Genomic DNA, 22,376 nt, shown 5'->3' with positions numbered 1-22,376 from the left:
TGAAGAGGGACCAAAGATCAAACTGTTTAAATTTGTTTTGATGGATAGCAGCAAGCCAAGACCAGAGCTTTCTAACTATGATGGCATCTTGTCCACAGAGTCATTGTTGGACTAGATAAGTGTGTTAAATAAATATTTTGAATATAAAGAAATCATCGAAGATAGGAAAATCAGGTTTGTTGTTACCAAGTTGAAAGGACACGCAACACTGTGGTGGGACAATGTGCATGAAAAGAGGAGAAGATTGAATAAACCATTGATGAAAAAATGGGAGAGAATGATTGCAAAGATGAAAATAAAATTTCTTCCTAAAGATTACCAAATTTCCCTTTACAGACAGGTGGAGAACTTGAGACATAGAATGATGACTGTAAAGGAATATACTGAATAGTTTTATAAAGTAAACTTAAGAGCTATGTATGTTGAAGATACCCCCGAGAAGGTACCAAGATTTGTAAATGGTCTACAGATGGAGATCCTAGACGAGATTAGTATTATTTCCCCTATGAATATAGAGGAGCTGTATCAGAGTGATTTGAGTTCGAGGCAAAGCCATCAGAAGAGTAGTAGATGAAGGGCTATGAGAAGAGATCAAAAATTTGTCTGCACATTTGGTAGCAGTGGAAGTAGGAAGGCACAAAGATCCTGAAGGTGGAGATGACAGTGAGGAAGAAAACACAGCGACAAAAAATGGGTTGGATGAAGAGGGAACAAAGATCATACTGTTTAAGTTCGTTTTGAGGGCTAGAAACAAGCCAAGACCAGAGCTTTCTAACTACGATGGCAACTTGTCCATAGAGGCATTGTTGGACTGGATAAGTGAGTTAGATAAATATTATGAATATGAAGAAATCAATGAAGATAGGAAGATCAGGTTTGTTGCTACCAAGTTGAAAGGACACGTAGCACTATGGTGGGACAATGTGTAGGCAAAAAGGAGAAGATTGAACAAACCATTAATAAAAAAATGGGACAGAATGACTACGAAGATGAAAATAAAATTTCTTCCTAAAGATTACGAAATTTCCCTTTAAAGATAGGTGGAGAACCTGAGACAAAGAATGATTACTGTAAAGGAGTATACTGAAGAGTTTTATAAAGTAAACCTAAGAGATAGGTATATTGAAGATGCCCCCGAGAAGGTACCAAGATTTGTAAATGGTCTATGGATGGAGACCCTAAACAAGATTAGTATTATTTCCCCGAAGACTATAGAGGAGGTGTATCAGAGTGCTTTGAAGAGAAGATTACAAGGAAACAAAATGCGAAGAGAGGACGTGGTTCTGGCAGAGGAAGAGGACAGTCCTTTGGCAGAGGTAGAACTGCCAATAGCAATGAAGAGGGCAGTAATTTGGACTTTGCGATAGAGCGAGAGGGATGGTAACACTAGAGGAGGAGGGCCATACCAACGTGGAAGAGGTAATGGTAGAGTCACAGGAAATGCCTATCAATGTTACAAGTGTCACAAATGGGGACACGAGTCTTTTGAATTTCCTAAAAATTAGCAAGATGGACAGAGGGGAGCTTATGTTGCTCAACTTGATGTAGTAGAGGCACCGCCATAGGAGATGGAAAATATGCCTGAACCAAGAGAAGCCTTCGCATTGGACAAGGTTTTACTAAAGCCAGCTAAGGAAGTAGCTGATCTGAAACAAAGGAAAGAATTCTTCCAGGCTGTGTGCAAGTTGCATGGAAGATGTTGCAAATTAATCCTAGACAGTGGAAGTAATGATAACCTGGTAGCCACAAAAATGGTGGAAAAATTGGGTTTGAAGAAGTTAAAGCACCCAACTCCATATAAGGTGTCTTGGTTGCAGAAAGGACACCAACTACTGGTTCATGAGCAGTGTAAGGTAGAGTTTGATATTGGCAAGTACAAGGACAAGGTGACTTGTGATATTATGGCTATGGATGTGTGCCATATTCTGTTGGGAAAACCGTGGCAGTATAACAGGAAGGTCGTCCATGACATGGAAAAGAATTGTTACAAATTTATTAAGGATGGGATAAAGCATACGTTAGTTTCCATGAAAGAAGAAGATACTGCAGAGACTAGTGGAATGAAAGGATTACTGATGGGCGGAAAGGAGTTTCTACGATAGATTGAAGATAATGAGGTAAACTCTGTAGTTGTGTGGATACCAAGAACAATATTGATACATACTGAAATTATTGACTTGCTTACAGAGATATAGGACATGCTACAAGAGTTTAGTGATATTGTGGTAGATAATCTACCAAACAAATTGCCACCAAAGTGGAGCATTAGTCACCATATTGATTTCATTTTGGGAGCCATTTTACCAAACAAGGTTTCTTTCCGGATGAGTCAGAAAGAAAATGAGGAAATCAGGAAGTAGGTACAGTTGTTGTTGGATAAAGGGTTGATTCGAGAGAGTCTGATCCCTTGTGCTATTTCGACTATTTTAGCTCCCAAGAAAAGAGGTGAATGGCGGATGTGCACTAATTCCCGGCCAATAAACATGATTAATATCAAGTACAGGTTTCCTTTACCTCAGATGGATGATATGATGGATTGTCTGAGTGGAGCATCATACTTTTCAAGGATAGATTTGAAAAGTGACTATCACTAGATCAGGATTCAAGAAGGTGACGAGTGGAAGACAACTTTCAAGACCAATGAAGGCTTATATGAATGGTTGGTCATGCCATTTGGACTAAGCAATGCTCCCAGTACATTCATGCGTTTGATGATTGAGATGATGAAAGAATTCATTTGCAAGTTTGTGATCATATATCTAGGTGATATACTCATATTCATCAAGCAAAGGAAGAACATTTTTGACATGTCAGGTATGTAATATAAAAATTGCAGCAAAGCAAATTGTTGATAAATTAAAAAAAAAAAAACTTCTTTCAAGAAAGAGTTGATTTATTTGGGTTTTGTTATTTATAAGAATGAGTTAAAGATGGATCTAGAGAAAGTTACAGCTATAGTGAGCTGGCCATCTCCCAAGCGTTTGTTTGAAGTGAGAAGTTTCCATGAATTGGCGAGTTTCTATCGAAAGTTTATTAAAAATTTCAGTGGAATGTGTGTGCCTATGGTAGACACCATTAAGAAGGAAAATTAGCCTTTTCATTGGACAGAGTCAGCTGAGGGGAGTTTTCAGCTGCAGAAAAAGAAAATCACTGAAAAACCAACTTTAAGATTACCAGACTTTAACAAACCTTTTCAAGTTCATTGTGATGCCAGTGGGACAGCCATTGGTGTAGTACTTAGCCAAGAAGATAAGCCAGTAGCCTATTTAGAGAGAAGTTAAATGAAAGTAGGTAGAAGTACATGTCTTATGGCAAATAATTTATGCAATCATCCAAGCACTGAAGCATTGGAGACATTATTTACTGGCTAATGAATTTGTCTTCTTTTAAGACAATTCTGTGTTACTATACATCATGTAGTAGAACAAGATGAATCATAAACATGCGAAGTGGGTGGAGTACTTGAAGAGTTTTACATTTGTTCTGAAACATATCAGCGGTCAAGCTAGGCAGATGCATTAAGCAAGAGAAGTTTGATCCTACAAGAAAGTGCAATAAAAGTATTAGGATTTGAACATCTTAAGGACTTGTATGAAAAAGATACAGATTTTAAGGAAGCATATAAAGCTTGCCAAAATCGACTATTGGGGACAATAGTCCATGGTTGGATTATAACATGAAGGAGGGATTATTGTTTAGAGGACAGTTGTGTGTTCCAAAATGTTCTATGAGGGAGAACTTAATCCAAGAAAAGCACAGTGGGGGTTTGGCAACACATTTTGGTGGCCATCCACGAATTCTAGGTGGATGTTGGTGGCCACCCACCTATCCCATTTGGACCCCCACAACTGTCTCTTTCAGTCTTTTTAGTTTCCTAAATTGTAGCACAGTTTACTATTTTTAGCAGTTTTCAGGTCCTGAACTTTCGGAGCCGTTTTGAGGCCCTAAACGACGTTTTTTTGGGAATCTGGGGCAACATGGGTCCATGGATCAATGTTTCCTCCCAAAGTGGTAGTACTCGGATAGATCTTTCTAACGAGCTATCGTACGCGTCAAACGGAGATCGTATGCCAAAGTTACGACCCCAGGAAATTGATGTACCAATTTACCCAAACGGGGCCCACAATTTAGCGTTTCATCTTCTAGGGTTAGGTTTCAGGATGTGAAGGGTTTTCCATTGTTTCTCAACAATAAATAGGCCTTCGAGCCTCATTGTAACATAGTTTAGAACAGTTCAGAGGCATGTAGCTGCACATCTCTTCTCAGAGATAAGCTACCATCGCCCTAGCTGGTTTATTTCCATTTCTGGTTGTAAGCATATTTTAGTATTTTACAGTAATGAAATGAAGTATTATTTCCGCTGCATCTTTGTGTTTATGGTTATCTCTGTATTTTATTGTGTTCCTGTTTAAATCCGGATCAGTGGTATCAGAGCGGTTTGCCTTTTCTCTGTTTTTCTTTGCATGTCCCCAACGAGGTCGGGATATAAGGAGTTAGGGCTTGAACTGGTCGAACCTTTGCAAGACCAGCCTTGCAAATCTCGACGGCCTCCCATGGCGGATGAGAAGAAAGACAAGGGGGCAGGAGATCCTATCAAAATCTTGCTCGAAGAAGCGCTCGAGCGGCAAAGGAACGCGATGATGGATAGCTTTGCGCAGATCCTTCAGCGGCTACCCAGAGGCGACGCATCGGCTTCCAACAGCGACTCTGGAAACGCCACACTGTTTAAGGTACAAGTTAATTTTGAAATCCCCATCTTGGAGGGTCAAATAGACGCAGATGCCGTAGATAAATGGTTAAATATGATAGATGGGTATTTTTCTGTTCACGAATTTTCAAGTCGGGAAAAGATTCTTTTTGCTCTTCTCAAAGCAGCCCCCCACGTCAAGGACTGGTGGGAAACCTACTGCGAGCAGAAGGATGAAAGTACAAGCTCACTATTTTCAGCCGCACCCACTTGGAATGACTTCCGGGATGCCATCAAAGAGCAGTACTACCCTGTCGGAAGCTATGAGGACAAATACATCAAATGGACCACACTGCGACAGGGACGAGACCAAGATGTGCTGGAGTTCACAAACATTTTTCATACCCTTCGCACACAGTTGGGTATCAAATATTCTAAGCTGCATCTGGTACTCAAATACCGTGGCTGCCTACACAGATACATCCAGGAAGAGATGGGGTTCTTGAACATCGCCTCACTCGGCACAGCATACCGATATGCTGTCAAAATCGAGCAAAAGTTCAAACAGAAGAAGCGAGACTTTGGATCTGCAAATCCGAAGCACAAAGGAGAAAGCCAAGGTGGGGTGACCCAAGACAACCCGTCGAAGCCGCAGGAAAAGAACAACACCACGAAGTCGAAGAAGGACACAGGAAAGTGGTGTGAGTTCCACAAGAGTCCCACGCATAACACAAGTGAGTGTCGGACCAAGCAGTCGCTTGTGGCCGAGTTGAAGGCTTGCGAATCAGATGCATGTTCCGACCCTGAGCCAGAACCCGACAAGGGGAATGGAAAGGGGAAGCAAATCATTGATGCGGATCCCAACGCCACTGTTGCCACCGCCAAGATCCAGAAAGATGAGCTCGAAAATCCAGAGGAAGGGGAACATATTTTCCACTCATAGATGTGGGTGAAGGGTTCGCCGCTACAATTCATTGTCGACAGTGGCAGCCAAAAGAACCTCATTTCAGCAGAGGTCGTGAAGTGGTTGGGCCTACCAACTACACCACACCCGCAGCCGTACAGTATCGGGTGGCTTCACGAAGGACGAGATCTAAAAGTTCGCCAGTAGTGTCGCCTTCTATACAGCATCAAGCCCTTCACAGATGAGGTATTGTGTGATGTTACACCTTTGGATGTTTGTGATGTATTATTAGGCCAACCATACTTGTGGAGGCGACATGATGTGTATGCGTCAAGGCCTCGTGCTGTCATTATGTCTTTGAGTAATTCATTATAGATGATACCAGATGTAGCCCCACCTACTGCCACATCTTTGATCACTGCTAAGAAAGGCAGCAAGCTCATCTCACAGACCAGGAAATTTATCTCTCTGGTTCACTCCCAAAGTAAGGGGAAGATTGTTGCTACCTCCATGACCCCTGCAAAGGGTTCCTCCATGCAGCAGCAGCAACAAAGGGATACGGTCATGACAAAACATAGGAACAACTTCTCCTCACCCACAGAGATACCACACAAGTTTCAGGTGGGCAACAAAGTCCGGTTGCATCTGCAGAGAGAACGCCTTACCAGAACCCATCAGAAGCTCAGACCACTCCGACATGGTCCTTACAGCAGTACCAAGGCTGTGGGGAACAATGCTTTGGAGCACATCATTCCTCCATTCCTTTGCCTGCACCAAGTGTTCAATATGGACCATCGTCGACCATGCCTCTCACCATTACTGGACACATCAGAGATTGCAGAACAGCTCACCAGAGACCCAGATCAGCAAAAGCTTCCTCATCTCAAGGAGGAACCCAACACAATGGGGACCATTGCTTCCTAAGGGGGTAGGAATGATCCAGGTGGATGTTGGTGGCCACCCACCTATCCCATTTGGACCCCCACAACTGTCTCTTTCAGTCTTTTTAGTTTCCTAAATTGTAGCACAATTTACTATTTTTAGCAGTTTTTGGGTCCTGAACTTCCGGAGCCGTTTTGAGACCCTAAACGACGTTTTTTTGGGAATCTGGGGCAACATGGGTCCATGGACCCATGTTGCCTCCCAAAGTGGTAGTACTCGGATAGATCTTTCTAACGAGCTATCGTACACGTCAAACGGAGATCGTATGCCAAAGTTACGACCCCGGGAAATTGATGTACCAATTTACCCAAACGGGGCCCACAATTTAGCATTTCATCTTCTAGGGTTAGGTTTCGGGATGTGAAGGGTTTTCCATTGTTTCTCAACAATAAATAGGCCTTCGAGCCTCATTGTAACACAGTTTAGAACAGTTCAGAGGCATGTAGCCGCACATCTCTTCTCAGAGATAAGCTACCATCGCCCTAGCTGGTTTATTTCCATTTCTGGTTGTAAGCATATTTCAGTATTTTACAGTAATGAAATGAAGAATTATTTCTGTTGCATCTTTGTGTTTATGGTTATCTCTGTATTTTATTGTGTTCCTGTTTAAATCCGGATCACCTATTTAGAGAGAAGTTAAATGAAAGTAGGTAGAAGTACATGTCTTATGGCAAATAATTTATGCAATCATCCAAGCACTGAATCATTGGAGACGTTATTTACTGGCTAATGAATTTGTCTTCTTTTAAGACAATTCTGCGTTATTGTACATCATGTAGTAGAACAAGATGAATCATAAACATGCGAAGTGGGTGGAGTACTTGAAGAGTTTTACATTTGTTTTGAAACATATCAGCGGTCAAGCTAACTAAGTGGCGGATGCATTAAGCAAGAGAAGTTTGATCCTACAAGAAAGCACAATAAAAGTATTAGGATTTGAACATCTTAAAGACTTGTATGAAAAAGATACAGATTTTAAGGAAGCTTATAATGCTTGCCAAAATCGACTATTGAGGACAATAGTCCATGGTTGGATTATAACATGCATGAGGGATTATTGTTTAGAGGACAGTTGTGTGTTCCAAAATGTTCTATGAGGGAGAACTTAATCCAAGAAAAGCACAGTGGGGGTTTGGCAGCACATTTTGGCATTTACAAGACTTTGGATCAGTTGAGCCACTTTTACTATTTGCTGAGGATGTGAAGAAATGTGCAGATATTCGTGGTGAGATGCAAAGTGTGTCAGCATGCAAAGGGATGTAGCCAAAATGCATGGATGTATATAACCTTACCCATTCCAAACAGACCATGGGACTCAGTCAGCTTGGACTTTGTCTTAGGTCTGCTAAAGGCACAGAGGGCATTTGATTCCATCATGGTGGTGGTGGATCGTTTCACCAAGACGGCACATTTCATTCCATGCAGGAAAACTAGTGATGCCACACATATAGCACACTTTTTCTTCACAAAGACAGTCAGATTAAATGGCTTGCCGAAGTCCATCATCTTGGACAGGGATGTAAAGTTCACGGGCCATTTCTAGCGAACCTTGTGGAAGAAGTTAAACACCAAACTGAACTTCAACTTAACCTATCACCCACAGAAAGATGGGAAAACTAAAGTGTGGGAAATCTGCTTAAGAGTCTGTTTCGTGAAAATTCTAGATAGTGGGATCGTGTGCTTGCACAAGCAGAGATTGCTTATAATGAATCACCCAACATAAGCATGGGCATAATCCCTTTCCAAATCCTACATGGAATGCACTCATGTGGAATATATGAGTTCCAGGATTTGGGTAACTTTGAGAATATGAGTGTTGATGGTGAAGATTTCGCAGAGGCCATCAACGATCTACATGAACATGTAAAATTGAAGCTACAAGATAGCAGCCAAAAATACAAATAGAAGGCAGATTTGAAAAGGCGGGAGGTAGAGTTCGAAGTAGGAGACCTTGTACTAGCACACTTATGCAAGGAGAGGTTCCCTAAAGGTGAATACAAAAAATTGAAAATGAAAAAGATTGGGCCTTGTAGGATCCTTCAGAAGTTTTCTGAAAACACTTATGAGTTGTAATTACCTCTAGGTATAGGAATTTTGCCCATTTTTAATGTGGCAGATCTATACCCTTACATTGTTGTTGATGACGAAGACAGTTTGGAGAGACAAACACATGACACCCAGAATGAGGAAGAATCATGGATTAGACAAATGCCTCCAACAAAGCCTTTGGACATTCAACAGATTTTAGACACACAAGTGGCCAACAAGACTTGAAAGGAGGAATATTTACAATATCTAGTTAAATGGAAGGATCGTCCTATTGAGGACTGTTCCTGGTTGGATGCTGCCCAAATTCAAAGCGTCGGGTACTCTACTGAAGAGCTCATGGATAGGAGGCATGAGTTTAATTTACCTCGAGAGCCTGATGCAGGAGCATCCAACTGGAATTGACTTCTTCTATAAACTAAAGAAGAATTTTATGAATTTTATTTCATTTTGTTTTAAGTTAAATTTTGGTTGACACAGCCACTGTAATTTGAAATTAAAAGAACAGTTAGATTAGAATTAGTTAAATATTAAAAATTTGTTTCAAGAAACCGTTTAGTAACTAAAAGAAATTTTCTCAACCATGTGGAAATCCTGGAAAGGAAAAAAAGCCAAACCAGACCCACATTGTGAGGGTCTACGATCGTACAAAAGAAGAATAACCAGAAATAATTGATTTGATAAACTACGTGTGTGGAGTATTTTATTATCGTAAAGTTCCTGTAACCATATGTGATATTCTCATCTTAAAATTAGAAAGAATGTTAACCACAGTGTGAGCTCTGGTTAATTAACAAACCAACAACACATAAATCAGGACAATTAATCAAAATGCACCCAAATTGACAAGGAGGAACAACAAGTCATATTTTATTCGAATTTAACCAAGAAAGAACAATGTGCTTCAAAACAAGCCTACAACATAAACAACTAAACGAGAACAACATTACAAAGGAAAAATCACAGGTACAATTTTCTTGCAAATTCTTTAGCAAACAGAATTTAAGTCGATTTCGTTTCAGAGAATACAAAATATACATTGAATAAGTTCTAAATATTATTGAACAACAAACCCAACAATGTTTATAAAACACATATATACATATTGTCGAACGGCGAGGGTTCCACCGTGCTCTTATGTCTGGAACACATTCAAGCAACGTGGAGCAAATACAATCCACTCAAGAATTACAGTATTGTGAAACCCTCTTGGGGTTTTAAACTCTAACGAAATTGAGACTACCAACTAAAAAGGGAAAGACCCTACCCTTTTCATGTAGGGGAGTCTTGAGTTTCGAAGATGCCCAGGAGCCACCCAGGTTCCAAACCTACAACCACAATAGAGGACCCAAGTTAGAAAAGCACGGCAGAGTGCGGCTGATGAACATAAATGAAAATGGAGTAAGCGAAGGGTTGCATTGACATTTACTTAGAGGAAGAAGCCATCAAGCTAGAAGGTGGGAAGAAAGAGTAGGCGCAAATAGGACTCCATCACATTCAGGTTACCAAATGGTTCAACCTGCTCACATAGGAGCCAAAATATCAGTAAAATGAATACAAGACATTCAAGAAAGAATTATAACAAGAACATACCTATGCGTGAAGAATCTGTGTAACATAGGAGCAAAGCCAAAGACTGTTGACAAGCAAAAAACCATTATAACAATTACTTACAAGATTGAGAAAATCTGAGCAAAGGTCGAAGGATAAATATACAAAAGAACATTTTACCAATCAAGTGTGTCTCGTCAAGACAGAGACCTCGCAATAGAAGGAGTTGAAACCATTCTACACAGACAGAGGACCTTCACAAGTCACCGGTGGTCATAGGGTCAAAACCCTTACCCTCTCTTCTGCTCAGGCCTTGCAACAATAAGCTAGAGTGACAAATAACCAAATGGACGAAAATACAAGTGACTTTTAATCGTAGTAGCAAGCCCTTGGACATAGCCCAAGAATGCATGCGAGAGACCGCCTAAGGAGGAGTGTAGGTGGGTGGAGTGAAATTCAAAATTAATTATAAGGTTATTGATATACCAAATCAATCGTATTACAATTATCAACATCGAAATCTGCATCCTCAAGATCACCCCAACCAAAAGTCCCCATGGTTCTGAAGTGTGTACTAGGATGGTTCCATTTCAATGTGAGATTCACACTGGGGCTTCAGAGTGAATGAACAAAGACACATGTTGAAGATTTGTCCTATATAGAAAGTCTAATGAACCAAAAAAGTATCAATATGATTTTTACTCATATGTATTTGGCAATAATTAATTTTACTGATTTAAAAGTGAATTTTTTTATTTTTTATTTTTATAATAAAAATTTAATTACAGATTTATCTAGTCGAAAAAATATATATTTTGTATTTTTAAGATAATTATTTTAATTTATTCCATAAAAATAAATAAAATTACACTCTTTATTATTAAAATAGAAATTTTAAAATAAAAATCATATTTATTAAATATGTAACAAAGGTTTAGAACGAATACTTGGAAATTTATAACTAGGATTATGATACTCATGAGAGATTTAAATGATTAACCCTTTCGTAAAGATTATTATTAACATTGTCTTCAATCCTCATCAATCCAAATTCCCCTAGTATCAGAGCCACCCCTCTTATTACCATTCTGTATTTATATTTCTTCAGCCTTATATCTAGACAAACTAGAAAATGGATGAAGAAACCATAGGTGTGTTCCTCCTCTCTAGCTTTTCTTTTGCTGCTTCAGACTAATAAATAGAACAACTGAAACGAGCGAAGTAGGGTTAGTGCTGGAAATTTTCAACCAGTGTCAGTTGCAATATACGCCGATTCTATGACATGAATCACCATTTCCTTTTTCGAAGTCAAAGAATCCTTTGAAAAAATGTACAATGTGCCCGAGACGACTCTAAGGATTCCCTTAGACTAAAAATAAGAGAAAATTTGTTCCAGTTACAATCCAAGTTGATTCACGTCATGAATCACCAAGGGTTCGTTTTCTTTTCCGAAGTCGATGAATCCTCTAGAAGTACGATGGTGCTGGGATGACATGAATCTAAACATCCCATGAAATTAAAATTATGTTGACTTGGTTAGAATACACTCGTTTTATATAAATGTTTCAAGTATAGTTTAACTTGTTTTATTTTAAATGAGTTAACATGTTTAAAAATTTAATTAATTTTTTATTCAATAAATTTTATTAAAGTAATTTTTTTATAAGATTAATAGAGAATGATATTGATAAGATATTGTCTCATTATTTTATATTTTAGAGCGTTTTTTCTAGATAGACAATTTTTTTTAGGTTATGTTTTCTTTAATTGAAATTATAGTTTTGAATGTATAAATGGATTCAATGCACAAAAAAAATCTTTGAAGCATTGGATTCCCTATAGTTCATAACTATTGATAATATTAACATCTCACTGGGAGTGGAAGAACATTCAACAATAATTATCACTGAAGAGTAGCTCTACAACAAAACAAATCATACACGTCTAGTTAATCAAACCATTCTAAGCACTATTGATATTTCCACATCCCAGTTAAAATTTCAGATAATTTATTGGTTTTATATACTGTCACACATCCACAAGTTATTAAAGTTCATAGAAAAAATATTTACTTAACTTACTATATTACCCATAAATCAAATTTAGCATTATGAAATTACTCATGGCAATCATTCGTATCAATAAATCTCATTATGCTTTGACTTTTTATTATATATTAAATACAATCGAGAGTTAATAAAATGACACGAATGAACTACATTCTGGAGGGTTTACTGTCGAGCCCAGCCCACTTGTGTTTGCAAAGGTCATATCCATTTTCATTACAACCTTTGTCTCTTCATATCTGCATTTTTAATGAACCTTATACTATTCACATACAATACTCTTGGTAATTTGTCTCGCCCTCTGAGCTGTATTTATTTCGCGTTATCTGGCTACGGATTTCTCGGCCTAAGTGGCGGTACTTCCTGGATGGAGCTTTTATTGTAGTACTGCTCCGTCTGAGGCTTTGGGATTCCCTCTGGATTGATGGTCTCTGGTCTTTTCAAGGATCGGATGGAGGAGGTAACCCTCAAGGTTATATGCCTTCTGCTTGGTTTGTTTTCCCTCTCATTCATCATTTGTGAGAGGTGGGTCTCGCGTACTCAGCAGAGGTCTATCTTATTATGCAAGTATTATTTTACATTCGAATACTAAGACTGTAACTTTGCATTTATTTACTATAATTCCATTTCATAGTGTATAACCCTCGACTATTCTAAACATGGCTTGGGATTCATGCAATGACTTCATCTGCGGAGATATTTCTCTTCCGAGCTTAACCTAGGTGAGGCTTCCAACATTTTTGGTTAATGGTTTCAATCAGAATTGTTTCATTTGTTATGGTCTTTTAATTCATCGTCTTCCTCCCTATTGGGATGGAAGAGTTTTGCACTTAAATGTTGAAGGGTTGGATGGAACCCTCGCTCAGTTTCCACTTCGCGGAAGGGGATGTGGTAACTACCTCTAGGTATTTCACACTGCCATGGTTATCTATTTAGATTAATTGATTGGGGGTTTTCATCTATAAGGTTATTGTTGCATAAACTACTTACTAGGTCCACTTAGTTTTTCTTTCAAAAAGTGTTCTTTTCTAAGTTAAAGGGTTTACATGGTCTCTTAGCTTCTGGATAGTTTGTTACATTTTATTTGTTTTCTAACGGCCTGTAGACATGCGTATTGGAAATGAAAAGATATCCGTGGGTTGGTATATCAGAACCCTGGCTTGACTTGCTATAATCTGACTTACGACAGTTTCTTAAGCTTTATGAATGTTATGAATTTCCTACTTATTTACTTCATTCATCTTATACATATCTTCCAGCGATAGCATTACTACCTGTTATAGACATTTTTGTGCCTGCATGAAGCATGAAATGTCAATAATCTAAGGGATCCAAAGTCCCTAAACATGTTGTTCCTACCCCTAGAGGAACAAGGTCAGCAAACCACAGCACTAAAAATCAGTTCTCCACCTGAAAACACTCAAAAACAAGCTAATTCTGGATCATGTCAGCTGCCCCACTGAGCATCTGCGCTGAATGTCAACTGCTCCACTCTGTACCTGCGCTGAATGTCAAATCTAATGAAGGCTACCTGCGCTGGGCAAGATTGGCCAAGTGGCACAGTCATTCTGCAAGGTGTCAAATGCCCAGGAAGCTTCCAAAATGACACTTGGATCAGGGAATTCGCCTTGTGATGAGTAAGAGGATCTAGATCTCCAAGTGGAAGCAAGAAACTCCAAGTGGACTCAAGAACTGAAGTATAACTGAAGTGGGAGAGGACACTAGTCAGCTTCATGCCAAACTCAAGCTGACTCATCCTTTCTCCAAAACTCCTATATATAGAGCTCTCTCATGAGGTCTAGGGAGGCTGGAATCTTGTGAATGTAAGGAAGTGTTGTTGGTTTGAGTATAGAACTATTGGGTGATTGCTTTGAAGGAGGTGAAGAGGAGATTTCTTTCTGCTGGGAGGTGTTGCTAGATTGGGCCTATTATGGTTGTAACACTCTCAGAACTTTACTTCTTCCATTAATAAAGCATTTGAGGTTCTTCTATATGCATGTGTCTCTGTGGCGTATTGATGCTTGTATATTTGATTTATTCTAATCCTTGAATCAATTATGGATGTATGCTTCTTGTAGTTTCCCTTCCTTGTGCTTTTGCAGGATCTTTGTGTAGCTAGGCCAGTGAAAGAGCAAGGAGCTGGGAGCAAGCAGCAAGGAGAGAAGATTGGATCAAACATTAGCGGAAGACAACGGTTAGTGGATCTCTTTCTCCCCTCTCTTACATCTCATAAAGAAGTAATCTTGAATAGCTTTGCATTCGGTTGTTGCTGAGGTACTATCACCCTTAGAGTGGGATAGGGTCATTCCGTATTGGATACTTTTCCCAACAACAAATTGCCGACTCCGCTGGGGATCGTATCTTGTTGGTTGTTTGTGTTTTTGCTATTCATTTCATAAACAAAGGGAGTACCGAATCGAACTGCATTTGGATCTTTCAAATGCAAAGTAGAGGGCAGCTACTCTAGCTCAGTTTTTGGGCAAGTTTATGATTTGAAGAGCTGATCCACAAGGACTCTAATAAGCTCTTAGTGATAGCTTTTCATCCTCCTTGTCATCCCTTAGTGTGTCCTTGACTGATAGCTTCTGATTTGGCCAAAAACTGTGAATTTTTGAGCAATCTGTGACCCGGAAACCAAAAGAAACGAAAGTTTCGTTCTTCAGTGCAATTGCTGTGAAGGTTGTCTGCATTTCAGCGCAGTTCTCGAAGGGGCTACCTGCACTGAAGGTCAAACAGACAGTGTCCCACCTGCGCTGGACCAGTCTTGGCTTGTGCTACTGGGGTTTCCTGCTGTTTCTTGCCCTGTTTTCACCCTTGTTTTTGCTGCCTGTTACTAGTCAATGTGCCTATCTGAAACCAACTTTCCTTGCCACTATTCTGCCTCGGTTGTATAAAGAAATTGTGTTTGTTCTTTGTGTATTTCTTGTATCATTTACAGTTTCCCATAACGAAAGTGAACTAGTCTTGCTATGGCCTCTTAGATCTAGACCTGTGATAAAGTGTCGTTTTGATCTTAAGAGTTAGTTTGTTTTCTGTTCATAGCTGATTGAGCTTTTTCTTTCGTCGTTTGGTTTGAATTTATATATTTCTAGTGTCGAAACAAGTAAATCTTAAGGTGTCTTTCGATTTTGGACAAGCTTGTGTGTTTTCACTTGAAATTGAATTCGAAAGTATACAACAGCTTTCTTTTTGTGTCGCACAAACATTAAGAAAGAGAAAAGAAATACCTGCATTTTTGCATTTTGCATATAAGTTTGTATGTTGATTTAGGAAAAAAGTGCATTAGCGAGTGCTCTTTGATCTGTGTGAAAAGATTTTGTCTCTCTTTTCCCTCAGTAGTTAAGATTTTCATAAGTCGAAAAGATTGAAAAAGCTTCCTTCTCATCTTAGACTGCATTTAGGAATTTGTATCAAAACATCTCGTGGTGAACCTTGAAAGGCAAACTTTAAAAAGATCAACTTAAAATATATTGAATGAACCTAACAACGCTTTGAAACATAACGCAAACATTTAGAGGTCTAAGCTAGAGACGTGTTCCGGTGTCGTTAAACGTAGTGACTGTCGATCTCGACGAAGGTGGGTGATTCCTCCTGAGAGTCGGTGGCACTAATACGGACTTGTGCTCCCACGTACCGTCGCGTATATATTGGGAGACCCCTATAGGCTTATATCTTTTATCCTTAGGAAGCCGTGTCGGCTGCCCTACTGATCGCAATGCAGTGAACACAGCATTCACGAAGATCGACCACCCGTACCGTAAAACGTATTCTGTGGTTTTGCGAAAGGTTTGGCACACCCTCTGCCTAGATCTCCAGAGCAGTTTCTTTTGGCCTTTTTCAAACTCTATAACTGAAAAAGTCCAACCGAGCATTTGTCACTTCGGGCTCGTTAATACATCGAAGGAGACTAGAGTCATCTTTAGCTTTTTCTCGACTCTTAAAAAGTGAAAAAGCAAGTTGTGTCTAAAAGCGTCTAATAAAATTCATTCAATTCGGAAACAAAAATTTCCCCTTTTAATATTTTGGTTGATCGAGTAATCCGCAATCGTGGAAGAAAGTCAATTGAAACCTCGTCATTCGCGGAGGCTTACGAGTCAACCGTCTTTGTCTCCGGAATCGAAAACAGTACGGACAAAGCGAACTCGTTTAACCGGATCAAAATCTCCTTTGAAAGTTAGAACAAGTGTTCCAACTGCATCTGAGGTTCCGGTTACTCCTAACATTTCTGGAAACCCTGCCTCTCTAGAAGAAGTTCAACAGTCACAGAAGGACAGTAATACTGATCCTAGTCGGGGGGTAAGTACTTGTGTAACTGAACCAGTTCCATCTGTAACCAGTCCAGAGAGTTTTGTTCCCCAAACAACTGTCGCTGTCGAAACAACCACTTCTTCGGCACCAGAAATATTTTACGGACCTGACGGTCTTCCTCTTCCACCGGGTTTGATTGCGATAGAGGAAATCGCAGAGGATCCGCAAGCAAGTACTCCAACTCATTTTGGAGTCGGGGTCACTCTATTTCCTTCATCAGAAGTTAATCCACCACAAGTGGAAGTTCCTGTAGAATCGCTAGGCAATCTATTGGATAGACTTAAGATGTCTGAACAACCGTCATCATCTAGGACTGTGTCAAATGACACAGTGACAGCAGAAGTCCCTACCGTCACTCCGACGATGTTTGCCGGCATACCAGCTGTCCCAACTAGCTCACAACAGCTAGAAGGAGTCCACCAAGGGACTATTTCGACAGTATGGTCTGTTCCAGTTTGTTCATCCGGAGTAATACCCGGTAATTCTTATGTTGAAACTCGCCAAATTGATCCATTTGGAGGTCAATCTGGGCAATCAATCCCCTTTAGTTCAGGATTGGTACCGTATGGGGGGCAGTATGCTCTTTCATTACCCCCTCCGGGAGGGTACCCATACGTGAGTTCACAACAATGTTCAGGTTATACTGGAATTGCATCAAGTAGTTGGGTACCAATGCTACCTCAACAACCAAGGGTTGTATATTCTATACAACAGTGTGTACCTATGACTAACATCCCAACCACACCGGCTATTGTAACCGTGTCACAAGTTCAAGCGATACCTGTTGCATGTCAACCTCAGGTTTCTCAGGTTGTAATGCAACAGCCACTTGATCATGGGTCACAACCACAATCGCCAACTGGTGGAGCGACACAGGTCCAAACGGGTACAATTACCCCACACCTTGGTCCAATGGTTAGCATGGCGCAACAAAACGTGGCGTCACAACCATGGCTTGTACAATACCAACAACCGCAATTCCGGCAAGTGTACCAAGGTTCCGAGCAGCAGATCTTTGCGAACAGTAGACAACCGTATATCCAAAACGGTCAAAACCAACCACTTTACAGTGGTCAAGTCCACCAACCGTATCAGTCATACCAACATCAATTACATTATGCTGGTATGCAAAGACCCACTGCTCAAGCGATTCCATTGTACCCTGGTTATGCTTCGCCTAACCTGAATCAATAGTTACCATTCGTGGAGACTTTAGAGTTACCCGATTTACACCGGTTAACGAACGATCCAATTGCTTATGCCCCTTGGTGGCCAGCGATTCCTCATAAACTTCCATCTGACATTCCTAAATTCAATGGAAATCTAGGTGAAGACCCATCGAATCACGTGATGACTTTTCATCTGTGGTGTTCGTCGAACACCCTTAACGACGATTCGATAAGACTTCGCCTTTTTCAGAGGACATTGACAGGTCCAGCGGCTAAATGGTATATTGAATTGCCAAGAGCCTCTTTCGACAACTTTAGTTCCCTAGCCACGACTTTCTTAACCCACTTTCAATTACCGATAAGGTATGAAACGGGAACAGAAATATTAACCAACTTCAAACAGACAACTGCTACCCATATATCTGATCATATACATGAGAGGTGTCGTCGTCGTAGGATGGTGAAAACATATGTTCCCGATCAGCTATTAGCTGAATGGTTTATAAAGTCGTTACTTCTGGCTATTACGGAAGATGTGGCCAAGGGGGGAGTCGTAACAAAGGAGCAAGTGATTGCTCGTGCACAATATTTGGACTTAGTTTATACTCAGTCCGGCACACTCTATGACAAAATACCTGACGCCCCTAGACCAGAGTTTTCAATTCCTCCCCCTCCTAAATCAAATAGTGACTCTCATGCCGGTGATGGCGTGATTGGCACAGCAAACTCGAAATCGATAAAGGCTTCGTCGAAGAAAGCCCGTAAGAATTCGGATCAAAATGCAAAAGAAGAAATTCTTGCTTCGGAAGTAAATGCCGTATCAGAAGATAAAGGCAAAGAAACCAATCAACCAGGAAGCAAGAAGAAACAAAACAAAGGGAAGAAGAAGAAACAGGGTGAGTCATCCCCTAGGAAAAATTCTTCAAACCCTCCTGGAAAAGGGAAACAAAATTATCCATGTCTAATATGCGATGATAAGGATCATACCACAAAGAATTGCCCATTCAAAGCTGAGATAAAGAGGTTCTTTAAAAGTTCCCAAACATCAGCTGTGTTAACTGATCCATTTCCCAACCCAGGTCAAAATCTGGTTGATAGTGGAAATGCTTCCCCGTCGCAAGTCCTTATGTTGTCGGTTTCGAAACAGCAGAATGATGCTTTGGTTTTGACAAGGAACAAAGATTATGGTAATCCTCAGCTGTCGAACGAAAAAGGTAAAGATCAACCAAGTAGTTCGACAACAACTTCGACAGAAGTTGTAACGCCCACCATCCCTGAATTAACAATAAAACCGCCAAAGGGTGTAGTACACAAGTCGACATTTAATCCTCGTGCCAGAGCGGCGCAACATTATAACATAGTGGAAGATTTGGCCCAATCGCCATCCGCTATGTCGACTCTTGAAGTGCTACAAAATTGTCCAACCCAAAGGCAGGCGTTGTTATCGACAATTGGTGGGGTTGATCCTAAGGATTCCAATCTTGTATCCTTTGATCACAAGGGATATGATCCTCAGTTACCAGCTCAGCTAGCTTTCCTTATTCAAGTGAAAGCACTCAACAAAACTGTTCACAGAACAATAATTGATGAGGGAGCCTCGACATGTATTATGTCGATGAGTTGCTGGAAAACTTTAGGATCTCCAACCTTGTCGCGATCTTCGACGACATTAAAAGCTTTCGACGGAAGGACTTATACCCCTTACGGTATCCTTAATAACTTGAAAGTTGAACTAGGAGGAAAAACAGTAGAAATTGATGTAGAAGTCATTGATGGAAATCTTGACTATAACATCCTACTGGGTAGACCATGGATTTATGCCATGGCAGCTGTCGTGTCGACTTATTTTAGGAAGATCGCATTCCCATTTGAAGGAGGGATTACGATCGTCGACCAACCGAATTTCCTCCCTAATGGTTCACAAGTTACAGGAAGCATTCCCATGATCCATGAGAGCAACCATTCAATTCAAGATATCGGAGTAGGATTATTGAAAGATCCCACATTGATGGGAACTTTCGCGCTACCACCTCCTATTTATACAGGAAATGTACCGTTTGTAGCAACCTGCAACATGATATCTTCCACGAAGGTCAACATGGATCATTCAATGGTTTTGCCCCCAAGCCCTTTAGAAATATTGTAGCAATCAATGTTTCAAGCATGGGAGGCGAGCCCAAATCAACGCTCGTCAAGCGTTTGGGTAGATAGATCTAGAGAATATGGAACCCCGTTAGATCCTTGGTCCAAAGTACATGGGACTGACGAAGGAATCTTACAATCAATGATGATTGAGGGGGCACCATGGAATGATCACCACCATCGTTCCCTTCTTCCGGAATACGAAGAAGATACTCAAAGTGACCTTTATCACCCTTTAGTTTTTGAGTTCCTAACAAATACTGTAAACACGGTGGATTCCGAGTGAAACCTATCCAATATTGAAGAGACTATAGCCATAAATATCTCGACTAAAACAAATGTTGTCGAGAATATTTATGTCGGCAAAGGTTGTTCCCCTTCAGAACTGGAAATATATAACGCTCTTTTTCGCGAATTCAGAGATGTCTTTGCTTGGTCATATGATGAAATGCCAGGCATAGACTCGAGTATCGTTGAACATGAAATTAAAATGTATCCTGATGTCAAACCAGTAAGACAACGGCTTCGGCAAGTGCACCTGAAGAAAGCCGCTGCCATTAAGGCAGAAGTTGAAAAACTTCTCCATGCTGGATTCATCTACCCGGTTCCTCTAACCGATTGGGTATCGAATGTTGTCCCTGTTATGAAGAAACAAGGGACGATTAGAGTGTGTGTTGATTATAGGGATGTAAACCAAGCTTGTCCGAAGGACAACTACCCTACACCCTTCATCGACCAGATAATTGATGAATGCACCGGATGTGAAATCTTTTCATTTATGGATGGATTTTCTGGGTATAATCAAATAAATATCCGCCCACAGGACCAGTCAAAGACTGCATTTATTTGTCCGTGGGGCACATTCGCTTATCGAAAATTACCCTTTGGTTTAAAGAACGCAGGGGCGACGTTTCGGAGGGCAATGAATTATGCCTTCCATGACATCAAGAACATCGTTCAACCTTATCTTGACGATCTTCCGGCTCATTCGCGAAAGCGGACTGATCATCCGCAGCATTTAAGAGCGATATTTCTACGTTGCCGACACTACAAGATAAGACTCAACCCGCACAAATGTGTGTTTTGCGTCGGTTCTGGTCGTTTACTTGGCTTTGTAGTCTCTAAAGATGGGATTCGTCTCGACCCCTATAAGGTTCAGGCAATCATTAATTTGCCTCCACCTTCAATTTTGCCTGAGATAAGAAATCTCTCGGGTTTTGATAAAGGAACCAGTCGACCATTAGGGATCCTCCCCAATGTACCTGTTACATTGAAAGGGAAGACCGTTCGAATGAACGTGATGGTTGTTCAAGGACCCTTGGATTATAACCTACTCCTTGGACGAGACTATATATATTGCATGGGAGCTATAGTCTCCTCACTCTTTAGAGTAATGTGTTTTCCACACGAAGGAAGAATGGTCAAGCTCGTAGACCAACTTTCATTTCCGGGATCACGCATCGCAAATAGTCAAATACCAACCCTGAATGGTCTATTCACCCAAGAAATGTCTCCACCCCCAGTCCTCCTTCCCGATGAGTGCGAGTGATTCGGAAAGATGGGACTGGGACCCAGGGGGCATGCATCCTGGTCTGCTTCGGGCAGAGGAAACCTTGGGTATAAGGTAGAATTTCCGGGAAAGAATGTGACTAGTCCGTACCCCGTCCGTGGATGGAAGAGGGGTTGTTCTAGAACAGAATTCTTTTGTCAAGGTTACTTGTTTGACAAAGAGTCATTCACCCTTGTCTATCTCGGTAGACATTGCCGAAGAAAGAGATTGATTTGCGACAGCAAATAGAACCATCTTTGGGTAACCAGAAAGAGGCAAGCCTCACCCTTTAAAACAAATGTTTTATCGGATAAGTAGGGGCAGCCTTGAAATTGTACTTTATACCTGGGGGCATGCAACCTTTTGGAGTGCAAGCAAGGGGTGACTATTTATTTTTTAAATTTTTAGGTCCTCCCTTTAAACCTGTAGGTCTAACCCTTTAAACTCGTAGGATTAGCCGTTTCCAAACTTGCATAAAGAAAGGATATGAGGAGCATAGCTTCGTGAGATAAAGCTCCATAAAAAATAGCTATCTCACAAGAGACATTTCTTATCTTATGACTGGTATTTCGAGCAGTTTTACCGCGGAATTTATGCTCGTTAAAAAATAGAAAAGCGAGATCCGAGCAGTTTTAGCGTCATAGTTCATGCTCGTTAAAAAATAAACATAAGCTTTTGAGCAAGTTTAAGCTCATTAAAAAATGAACTTCCCGGTAAATAACCATTAAGAATGTACCCTGATCAACCGTAAAAAGACCTTGGTCGTGTTTTGCTGCAGCCATCACCTCCACCGTTTATTTGGCCGATCGTTTACCTCCATATGATTGTTTACCCATTTTGAGGAACAGCTGCGAAGAGTGATTTCACCTAGCCATCCTTGTGACACTGCCGTGATTGGAAAATTCCAACCTGTACCTGGAATCTGCTGCTATCCCTGTTTATCACTCGTTCCTCAAAAGACGAGTCTTCTTTGAGCTCTTTTCTCCTAACTCGTAAAATATGAAAAGTTTGC

Source organism: Pinus tabuliformis, chromosome 4_2 (genome assembly GCF_031772625.1).
Source record: "Pinus tabuliformis cultivar Carrire ecotype Pingquan chromosome 4_2, CPIR1, whole genome shotgun sequence".
NCBI classification, from domain to species: Eukaryota; Viridiplantae; Streptophyta; class Pinopsida; order Pinales; family Pinaceae; genus Pinus; species Pinus tabuliformis.
This window is presented reverse-complemented; position numbering follows the sequence as displayed.